Raw genomic sequence first — 9,568 nt, 5'->3', positions numbered from 1 at the left:
ACTGTCCATTCCGTTCAGCTGCTCTTTCAGGTCCTTTGCTGTCTCTGACAGAAGTAAAATGTTATCGGCGAACCTCAAAGTTTTCACTTCTTCTCCATGGATTCTAATACCTACTCCGAATTTTTCTTTTGTTTCCTTTACTGCTTGCTCAATATACAGATTGAATAACATCGGGGATAGGCTACAACCCTGTCTCACTCCCATCCCAACCATTGCTTCCCTGTCATGCCCCTGACTCTTATAACTGCCATCTGGTTTCTGTACAAATTGTAAATAGCCTTTCGCTCCCTGTATTTTACCTCTGCCAACTTCAGAATTTCAAAAGCCTTCTCTAAGTCTACAAATGCTAGAAACGTAGGTTTACCTTTCCTTAATCTATTTGCTAAGATAAGTCGTAGGGTCAGTATTGCATCACGTGTTCCAACATTTCTACGGAATTCAAAATGATCTTCCCCGAGGTCGGCTTTTACCAACTTTCCATTCGTCTGTAAAGAATTCGCGTTAGTATTTTGCAGCCGTGACTTATTAAACAGATAGTTCGGTAATTTTCACATCTGTCAACACCTGCTTTCTTTGGGATTGGAATTATTATATTCTTCTTGAAGTCTGAGGGTATTTCACCGGTCTCATACATCTTGCTCACCACATGGTAGAGTTTTGTCAGGACTGGCTCTCCCAAGGCTATCAGTAGTTCTGATGGAATGTTGTCTACTCCCGGGGCCATGTTTCGGCTTGGGTCTTTCAGTGCTCTGTCAAACTCTTCACGCAGTATCATATCTCCCATTTCATCTTCATCTACATCCTCTTCCATTTCCATAATACTGTCCTCAATACATCACCCTGGTACAGACCCTCTATAAACTCCTTCCACCTTTCAGCTGTCTCTTCTGTGCTTAGAACTGGGTTTCCATCTGCTTTTGATATTCATACAAGTGGTTCTCTTTTCTCCAAAAGTCCCTTTAATTTTCCTGTAGGCAGTATCTATCTTACCCCTAGTCAGATTACGTTTGTCCTCTAGCTATCCCTGCTTAGCCATTTTGCTCTTCCTGTCGATCTCATTTTTGAGACATAGTAACATGTTTTATTGATATCCCACTGTGGCCCCTAGTTCGTAAGAGTTACGATCTGGAGACGATTATTTGCAATTAGTGCCTTCCGTGACGGCTACTTTAATGCTGGTGCGGTGCACGTGTACGGTTTATTTGAAATTTTTATTGATCTATGTCAATTTAATTGGAGGACACACGGCCTCAGTAACGTAGTCTATTTTACCAGCCGCGTTGGGTACGTATTTGCTGGCCATCCAACCTCTTTCCAGGCACAGATCTCGTCCAAAGGCTGAACATGCATCAGTAGTGGGAGCGCAATGTCAAAACTTGACAGTTGAGGTAAGGCAGCTGGGTTTACAGGCCGCAGCATCACTGACGTGGACCAGCCGGCAGCGGCATGCGGGCGGGTCTGTTTTATTGTAAGCTCTGAGAGCGTCTAAAACTCAGGCTGTCGTCACTTCCGTCAATTCTTATTGGTAGAGATGTTGTATGTTTTGAGAAGTATATGAAAACTTTTATCCTAAACGTAACTGTCAAAAGAGCCTCAATATAGTGGCGCATGTAAAAAATATAATCTTGTAAAATCGTATGGTCCTATAGAGAATTAAATAGATAGTCGTATGCCTATGCGGAAGTTCACTCCAAATTTCTATCTTCATTTATATAGAAGATGTATTGTACTCGAGACGGATGAATGGTTTTTTTAACACCACGTGATTCAAGTTTTGAGATCATGCTCGACAATGTTCTATTGAACACAATGGGTATGTGCATAGCTACTCCTGAATTTGAGGATGCATTGGCTCAGAATGTGCCATTGCAATAGAACGAATTGTATAACTCTCGCGGATAACAGATTTGTTTTGTTTGATATTATAAGGCTACCTTTTTCCTACTTCTGATTGATGACGAAATTAAAACCACAATGAAAATCCAGTGAAGCTCTGTGCAGATGTGTTGTGCAATGTCTTAGAATGCCCGTCTATCGTAGGTCAGACTTTTTATTTCTGAGTGCACTGTGAGCACTTGAAGACCCCTAGAAAATAGTGTCTCCCGCCAAGCGTGAAGTCCGGCTGAGGAGCTATTTTCGCAGCCAACGTAATGTAACTGTCATGCATTTTCTGCTTCATGACAATTCTCGGCCGTATACTGCAGGTGCGACGAAAACGCTCCTTGCAGCTTGCAGCCCAGACTTGGTTCCTTTGATTTTCATCTCTTCAACCACATGAATCGCTGGCTATGAGGACAGCATTTCGGCACAGACAACGAGCAGCAGACCTGCGTAGTGAAGTGGGCGGAAATCGCAAGCGGCTGCCTTCTATGACGAGGGTATTGGAAAGTTGGTACCACGCCACGACACTTCGACGCATTTCTAACAAGGGAACCTCCCCATCGCACACCCTCAGATTTAGTTATAAGTCGGCACAGTGGATAGGCCTTGAAAAACTGAACACAGATCAATCGAGAAAACAGGAAGAAGTTGTGTGGAACTATGAAAAAAAAAATATATATATATATACAAACTGAGTAGTCCATGTGCAATATAAGCAATACATGAATAATGTTAGATCAGGAGTGCCGTGGTCCCGCGGTTAGCGTGAACAGCTGCGGAACGAGAGGTCCTTGTTTCAAGTCTTCCCTCGAGTAAAAATTTTACTTTCTTCATTTTCGCAAAGTTATGATCCGTCCGTTCGTTCATTGACGTCTCTGTTCACTGTAATAAGTTTAGTGTCTGTGTTTTGCGACCGCACCGCAAAACTGTGCGATTAGTAGACGAAAGGACGTGCCTCTCCAATGGGAACCGAAAACATTTGATCGCAAGGTCATAGGTCAACCGATTCCTCCACAGGAAAACACGTCTGATATATTCTATACGACACTGGTGACGGCATGTGCGTCACATGACAGGAATATGTTGTCGACCCACCTAACTTGTACACTTGGAGAATGGGTAAAAAGATTCTTCTACCTTGCCTGATTTAGGTTCTCTTGTCGATGTGATAAACACTCCCAAGAAAGTGATCGCATCGGACGGACAGATAATAATTGTCTGAAAATAAAAAATCAAAACTTTTCACTCGAGGGAAGACTTGAACCAAGGACCTCTCGTTCCGCAGCTGCTCACGCTAACCACGGGACCACGGCGCTCCTGAGCTCAACTTACCCAATATGTTGCCTATCTTCTCATGGACTCTCAGTTTTTACATTTTGCTTATTTTTTTCGTAGTTCCATACAACTTCTTCCTGTTTTCTCGTTTGATCTGTGTTCTGTTTTTCAAGGCCTATCCACTGTGCTTAAATCTGAGGGGGGTGCGATGGGGAGGTTCCCTTGTAAGTCAGGGTGATCTCCTTTTTTTTCTTTTTTTGCTGGATATATAGTATTCCAATCTCCGTCTTCCTGTACAGCTTTTTCCCTTCACCTCTCCCTTCAGTACCATGAAAGTTATTCCCTGACGTCTTAACAGTCATCCTATCAACCTGTCCCTTCTTGTCAGTCGATTCCGCGGAGAACGTTCTCACCCTTTGCCTTATTACTCCACCTATTTTTCAACATTCTTCTGTAGCACAACATCTCAAAAGCTTCGATTCTCTTCTGTTGCTGTTCTCCCGCACTTCATGTTTCACTACCGTACTGAATATCAGTCCAAAATAGATGAAATAGTGTTACAGCATATGCTCCGGGTGCAGGCTGTGTAGTGTAAGAAACTCAAAAACCTATCGATGATGATAGTTAAGTGAGGACATTAATAAAATTGATCGAAAATGTTAATTTTCAATTCATTTTATATTTATCAGTAGAACACATGGAAAATACGTTCCCGAGATTTCAGTGATGAAATCGCATCCGAAATGCCTGAAAAATAATTAAACGTGTGTCTTGACCTTCTTGTCACGCCCATGTTTTGAAGCAGCTTTTCGATATCTACAGGCTCAGAGGGATAACAACCCCTACATTCACAAGGAAGGACTTCCAAATTGTATCTTGGATGTTGTCAAACCCACTAAGAGGTTTCTGACCGATCACGAACTTCTAAAACTATGAGTTAATGGAAAAATCCAGAATCCAAATGAGTCACTAAGTTAATTCATATGAAAACGGTGCCCCAAACCCACATTTTCAACTGGTACAGTTACAGAATTGCAACGTATGATGAAATTCTTATATTTAATTATGGAAACGTAGGGGAGATGAAGGTATTAGATAGAATGGGCTAGAAATTTCATTCAAGACTTCTTGAGAACCTAGATTTACAGCGCTTCTCTGCAGCTGAAAATCATTTGAAGACCTGATAAAGAAAAGAAGGCATAAAACAAGAAACCAGAAGAAAACACTTGAGGGAAAAGAGGACCGGACCCTCAGTACGGGACCTTCTGAAGAGGTGACGTAAGAAAAAACGTCAGGCTCAACTTTAAAATGCGCTTCTCAAAAATATGTTTTTTAAAGTTTATTTACATTTTTCTCAGAATCTATGAAGGCTAAAATTAAGAATTTTTGTACACTTATTTCCATAAACCCAATAAATGTTGTCTCAGGGGTAAATTCTGAAAGTCTAAGTGTAAGCTGAGGTATAGGGGAAGGTGCCTGGTATATTGCATGAACTTAAAGTTATACTTACGGACTTGTAATTTAAAAATATTAAACTTTTCCTATTTGATACATTTAAAAAATCCCTTGAGAGAAGCTTACTATATGCAAAGAGTTTAAACAGAGAAAATATTGTTTGTGGAAAAAGGTACATATATTATTTTTTGAAAATGAAATTTTTTTTTAAGTCCGTTAAAAATGAAATATATAGAATACATGGGACTTAACAGCAAACTCTATTGAATTCATGTAAAGCACAGTACAAAAATTCATTATTGTATCTTAAAAATTGTGGATTTCGTGCATCTTTTAAAGTAGTGCATGCTTTTCATGAATGTCCCCCCTTAACCTCGCAGTAGTGTGGCCTTGTATTCTAATGAAAATAGTGTGTGGGATGTAGTACGCAACCTCTAGTTTCTTACAGATTCTGAGTATTTTAATAATGAGATTAGTGGTTTAACCAACTTTGAGTTATTACTATGGGTTAGTATTATTACATATTATTAATGTAGAGTGACAATAATAAAACAGAATATTATTTATTAATTAGTCACACGCTATTCACTAAAATTGTGTCATAAGTTCTAATTTCTCTTCAACATTGCATACAATCTGACTTCTGTGCAAACTATGTGTAGAAATACAATCACTGTAAATAAGTGCTGTAAAAGATTTTTATTTCATTTTATTTATATCTGATGATCGTGGCTACAATTGTCTAAGAATTGTCATTTAATATTTGGTGAAAAATTTTATATACTTATAAATGTAAATTTTCTCTAGATTTTTTCTTTTTTTACCGATTCCATATCCACATGAGCAATTACATATGGGATCTACGGAAGGTATATTAGCATATCTGTTCTTATTCTTTAAATATTTATTGTGTATTCTTGTTTTCTAACATGTTCCACATCGAGGGGATCTCCTCACTACTCATCAATTGGAACTAAAAATACATCTAATAAAATCTTATGATACCTGAAAGATGGGCAATAATAAGCGACCTTGTTCTAACATTACATCCTGAAAACTCTTCTCCATTCAATTGTTCCACCTTTCCGCTGGTAATAACTACCACTGCCCTTATCTTCATCGTTTCAGTATAATTCCTGCTCTGATGGTGTGTCATGATCACTGAGAATAACAGCATTCTCTTCATCTCCATCATTGGAATCAACTGGCCCCTCATGCAGTATGTTTTACGTCAATGCTCGCACTTAGTCCATCTCTGGCCCATAACAAATAATATACAACAATATATGCTATTAACTGTACGATCAAGTATCATATCTTATGCAAAATATGCACAAAAATGCAATGAAACAGGTATCTTGACTTTTTCTTCTCTTGGAATGAGAGTGGTGCGTTGGGGTTCACAAACCCCCCAACTTGCTCAGACTTGTTACTTCAGCATCTCATGAAGTCTTATTCTCAATTAAAGTTACAAAAACGCACTTGTAGCACTCTACTGACATCTCGTAGCAGCTGCCTAGAACTTCAAAGCGGTGTGACATGTCATCTAGCAGTTTATCACTCTTCTGACTGGTTTGATGTGGCCGACCATAAATTCCTCTCCTGTCCCAACCTCATCATCTAAGAGTGGCACTTAGAACTTACGTCAATTATTTGCTGAATGTATTCCACTCTCTGTTCAAATGGCTCCAGGCACTATGGGACTTAACATCTGAGGTTATCAATCCCCTAGACTTACCTGTAGAACTACTAAAACCTAACTAACCTAAGGACATCACATACATCCATGCCACAGGCAGGATTCGAAACTGCGACCATAGCAGCAGCGCGGTTCCGCACTGAAGCGCCTAGATCCGCTCGATCACAGCGGCCGGCCCACTCTCTTCTTGGGGTTTTACCCTTTCCTCCCCCAGTCTTAACAGATGTCCTACCATCCTGTCCTTTCATCTCATCAGTGTTTTCCATATATTCCTTTCATCGGAAATGCAGCGGAGAACCTCTTCATTCCTTACCTTATCAGTCCACCTAATTTTCAACATTCTTCTGTAGCAACACATCTCAAATGCTTCGATTCCCTTCTTTTCCGGTTTTCCCAGAGTGCATGATTCACTACCACACAGTGCTATGTTCCAAAAGTACTTTCTCAGAAATTTGTTCCTCAAATAAAGGCGTATGTTTGATACTATTAGACTTGCCTCGGTCACCGATGCCCTTTTTTGCCAGCGATAGTCTGCTTTTTGCATCCTCCTTGCTCCATTCGTCATGGGTTATTTTGCTACCTAAGTAGCGGAAATCCTTAATTTCATCTACTTCGTGATCTCCAGTTCTCATGTTTAGTTCCTCGCTGTTTTCATTTTTGCTACTTCTCATTACTTTTCGTCTTTCTTAGATTTACTCTCGATCCACATTCTATACTCATTAGACTGTTCATTCCATTCAGCAGATCATGTAATTATTCTTCTTTTTCACTGAAGATAGCAATGTCATCAGGAAATCTTATCACTGAGATCCTCTCACCTTGAGTTTTAATTACGCTCTTGAACCTCTGTTTTATTTTTGTCATCGCTTCATCGTGTTTTAGATTGAACAGTTGGGCGAAGAATTACAACCCTGTCTTACACCCTTTTTAATCCGACCACTTTGGTTTTGGTCTTCCACTCTTATTGTTCCCTCTTGGATCTTGTACATATTGTTTACTACCCGCACTTCCCTTTTAGCTGACGCCTATTTTTTCAGACTTTCGAATATCTTGCACTATTATATATTGTCGAACGCTTTTTCCAGTTCGAGAAATGCCATGAACGTGTCTCGATTTCCCTTTAGTCTTGTCTCTATTATCAATCGCAACGTCAAATTGCCTCTCTGATGCCTTTACCTGTCCTAAAGCCAAACTGATCGTCATCTGACACATCCTCAATTTCGTTTTCCGTTCTTCTATATACTATTCTTGTAAGCATCTTGGATCGATAAGCTGTTAAGCTTATAGTGCGATAAGCCTCGCACTTGTCGGCTCTTGCAAATCTTCGGAACTGTGTGGATTAATATATTCCCAAAGTCAGATGATATATCGCCAGACTCATACATTCTATCAATCAACGTGAATAATCGTTTTGTTGCCACTTTCCCCAATGACTTTAGAAATTCTGATGGAATGTTATCTGTCCATTCTGCCTTATTAGATCTTAAGTCTTCCAAAGCACTCTTTCGTCAGGCCACAAGTGGCCCATCGGGACCATCCGACCGCCGTGTCATCCTCAGTTGAGATTGCAAGTAGGAGGGGCATGTGGTCAGCACACCGCTCTCTCGGTCGTTACGATGGTTTTCTTTGACCAGAGCCGCTACTATTCGGTCCAGTAGCTCCTCAGTGGGCATCACGAGGCTGAGTGCACCCCGAAAAATGGCAACAACGCATGGCGGCCCGGATGGTCACCCACCCAAGTGCTGGCCACGCCCGACGGCGCATAACTTCGGTGATCTGACGGGAACCGGTGTATCCACTGCGGCAAGGCCGTTGCCTTAGGTCTTCCAAAGCCATTTTAAATTCTGATATTAATAGTGGAGTAGTTAGCTATAGAAATTGGTCATAAGGAGTGTACCACACATCTAAACATTGCTGCCGGGTTAACTCGACGCGTCGCACCAGTGTTTAGCACCTTAGTAATACAGTGTGAAATGACAAGTGATGTTGTGTGTCGAGCCAGGGAATACTGGTGGGCAGAGAGCTGTTGCGCGCTGTTATTTGCAGATGGGGCGGCCCCGGCCTGTGTCGGGAGCCTCGAGAGCTCCGGCGGCTGTGCAGAGGTTATCGACGGCGGCGGGGCGAGCTAAGGAGCGACCCGGCGCGGCGGCCCTCGGCCCTCGGCTCACCCCAGCCGTCTCCCGCAGAGAGAATTCTCTTCTTCAAGGGGATGGCTCCGAGCGCGCACCGCGTTGCCTGGAATCTCGGCCCGGCCTGCTGTGCTGCGCTAGGCAGCCAGCGCTTCTGTGGAAACGGCTAAACCTCCGGTTGCCCTTGTGTACCTACCAATTTATCGACGTCCCTCAATCAGTTATGGGCAGCCGTAATACTCGAAACCACAACATCGCGAGAATATACACTACTGGCCATTAAAATTGCTACACCAAGAAGCAATGCAGATGATAGAACTGACATGTGATTACATTTTCACGCAGTTTGGGTGCATAGATCCTGAGAAATCAGTACCCAGAACAACCACCTCTGGCCGTAATAACGGCCTTGATACGCCTGGGAATTGAGTCAACAGAGCTTGGATGGCGTGTACACGTACAGCTGCCCATGCAGCTTCAACACGATACCACAGTTCATCAAGAGTAGTGACTGGCGTATTGTGACGAGCCAGCTGCTCGGCCACAATTGACCAGACGTTTTCAATTGGTGAGAGATCTGGAGAATGTGCTGGCCAGGGCAGCAGTCGAACATTTCTGTATCCAGAAAGGCCCGTACAGGACCTGCAACATGCGGTCGTGCATTATCCTGCTGAAATGTGGGTTTCGCAGGCATCGAATGAAGGGTACAGCCACGGGTCGTAACACATCTGAAATGTAATGTCCAATATTCAAAGTGCCGTCAATGCGAACAAGAGGTGACCGAGACGTGTAACCAATGGCACCCCATACCATCACGCCGGGTGATACGCCAGTATTGCGATGACGAATACACGCTTCCAACGTGCGTTCAACGCGATCTCGCCAAACACGGATGCGACCATCATGATGCTGTAAACTGAACCTTGATTCATCCGAAAAAATGACGTTTTGCCATTCGTGCACCCAGGTTCGTCTTTGAGTACACCATCGCAGGCGCTCCTGTCTGTGATGCAGCGTCAAGGGTAACCGCAGCCATGGTCTCCGAGATGATAGTCCATGCTGCTGCAAACGTCGTCGAACTGTTCGTGCACATGGTTGTTGTCTTGCAAACGTCCCCATCTGTTCATTC

At 42.3% G+C, this 9,568-nt stretch overlaps 1 pseudogene; it reads right to left on the bottom strand.

The window, feature by feature from the left end:
* Positions 1 to 8,009: 8,009 nt before the first annotated feature.
* LOC126237601 (5S ribosomal RNA) lies at positions 8,010 to 8,127 on the bottom strand (annotated as a pseudogene).
* Positions 8,128 to 9,568: the final 1,441 nt, after the last annotated feature.

Source organism: Schistocerca nitens, chromosome 2, assembly GCF_023898315.1.
Source record: "Schistocerca nitens isolate TAMUIC-IGC-003100 chromosome 2, iqSchNite1.1, whole genome shotgun sequence".
In the NCBI taxonomy this organism is placed as follows: Eukaryota; Metazoa; Arthropoda; class Insecta; order Orthoptera; family Acrididae; genus Schistocerca; species Schistocerca nitens.
Note: the sequence above shows the minus strand (reverse complement) of the source record. Positions and strands in the feature narration are given on the sequence as shown.